The sequence below is a fragment of the Papio anubis genome, chromosome 15 (genome assembly GCF_008728515.1).
Source record: "Papio anubis isolate 15944 chromosome 15, Panubis1.0, whole genome shotgun sequence".
In the NCBI taxonomy this organism is placed as follows: Eukaryota; Metazoa; Chordata; class Mammalia; order Primates; family Cercopithecidae; genus Papio; species Papio anubis.
Window position 1 is genome coordinate 31,037,613 of NC_044990.1, and position 2,305 is coordinate 31,039,917.

Consider the following 2,305-nt stretch of genomic DNA (forward strand, 5'->3'; position numbering starts at 1 on the left):
TATGGGGAGGCAGAGATTGTAGTGAGCTGAGGAGCAGCAATGCCTCCCACCTGCAAGAGCAAGACTCTGTCAAAAAATAAAAATAAAAAAAGCAAAAAGAAAAGTATTGGAACTAGTTTGAAACTCAATGCTAAGCTCAGGGAAGTTACATGTTGTCTTACTATGTATGTTTTAAGTTCTTTGGCACTGTGCTGTGTGTGAACTGAGAGCATCTTCTAGAAATGTCCATTGCAACATGTAACATAAAGGAACACAATTATACATGCATGAGGCATCTACAAACACACACATCATGCATTAATACACACAAGAGAAAGAGATTTAGCCATTCTCAATAGCAAATCGTGGAACAAGGAGTTCCCTTGAAATTATTTCTAGAGGACTCTCTAGATGAGCTTTGTATGGAATAGCCTTTTGTTTTTTTGGATGAAGGTAGGAAAATAGGGAAGAACTCATAGAAGGAAGCTTTTTATGTTAGTGTTTCACCAATTCTCTCCTTTCTGTAAGTGTGGACCAAGGGAGAGCTTAATCCTGCTTTGGGAGGAGAAGGAGTTAGGAAGGGACAAAGAGCAAGAGAAAGTCCCCAGCAAAAAAATAGAACAGAGCCAATAACCCTGAAGCATTTCACACCTCCAGAGTCGCCAGTGTGAGGCTGGACTCCCTGGCCCATACCCACCATCAAGGGATGAAGCCCTTGTTTGAAGCCTGCAGCTACTTTTAAGTAACAACTCTGCTATAATCCAGGATGGGTGCCAATCGAGTAATAATGGAGATAGGAGAAGGAGTAGAACTCAGGATGGGATGATACAAAGGGACTTCAGACTAAAGAACTGAATTAATGCCTTCAAAATGCTGTACATTGAGGTGTAGATACAGTTACTTGGGGTCTGAATAGATCGACATAATTACAGCTTAAGATAATGACTGCTAAGCATATTAAACTCCATTTCAATAAAAAATAAATACTATCCTGGGTCAATGAAGTATATGCTATTTCAGGAATAATCAAAGTAACGGAGGGAACAATCAAGTGACTAACTGTAGCTTATTTGTTGCAAATGTTAGAATGACGATGTATCTCGCCTAGACCATATTTGTCCTATAGTCCATATCTGGAAACGATCAGCGGAGTCATTATTGATCGAACACCGATGACAGGTGAGTTATAAAAGATGTACACATGGCCAGGAGCCCCACTTGAATCTGGAGACCTGTGGAGGCCAAGGCGAAAGCAGATACCCTGAGGTCAGGAGTTTGGCACCGTGCTGCAAACATGGCAGAAACCCCGCCTCTACTCAAAAGCAACAGTTAGCCAGGGGTGGTGGGTAGTCTCTAACCAGCCACTGGAAAAGTAGGCAGGAGAATCGTTTGTACCTGGAGGTGCATGCTGCAAGCGGTTTTGCACGCTACTACATTCCAGCTCAAAGGTAGATAAACTCTCTCAAACAAGAAAAGATGTACACACAAAACACACATACAAATCGTGACAGAGAAAGAGGCTGAATTACTGGGACACGCTGTCAGGAGTGCTGAGTAATACAGCCGTGATTCTTTGGTCATTTTATCGCCTCACTGTATCATGCATAGGTAACTTCTATATTTTACAGTTGCTTCTAGAAAGAAAGAGGAACAGACTATAGAGAGGCCTTTCCACTTATAATTAGAGTAACAGTCAAATGCCTTGCATACTTAGATTTTCTGTGTATGAGACATACTGGAGTGGACCATGGGAATAGAGACTCCTATTTAGAGCAAGGAGAAGGTATGAGTACTCGGGGAACTGTGAAGCCCTCAGCAGAAAGGAAACAAAGCTAAGAGTCAAAGGTTCTCTCACCAGAGAACTCTGGCACTATGGAGGCTGGTGCCCAAACCCCATGTCACCATCATAGCTGGACAGCCTCGCAGACTCCTCTAGTGACTTGACTCTTTTGTGGCTGGGAAGACAGCCATGCTGGTTGAAAATAAGGAGCAGGAGGGCCTCTGTTTGTGACATTCAATGAAATAAGGGGGCTGACTACCCCCAAACAAAAGTTGAGTTTGAAATAACTGCCACCACAAAGGCTGACACGCATTGGGACTGAGGCCACAACAGAAGCCATTTTACTTGAAGCATTACTACTTAACGCAAAGATGTTATTGGCCATCGTGAAATATCCTGCTGTGTTGTTTATTTTTAGAACCAAGAAAAGGAGCATATGCAGAAGCCAGAACTTCAATTGGCGGCGTGCAGAGTAATGAAAGCTAAGCCCAGATAGTAAATTTCAAATTGTGTCCTATTCATCATTCTTTATTTCACCCCAGTCCA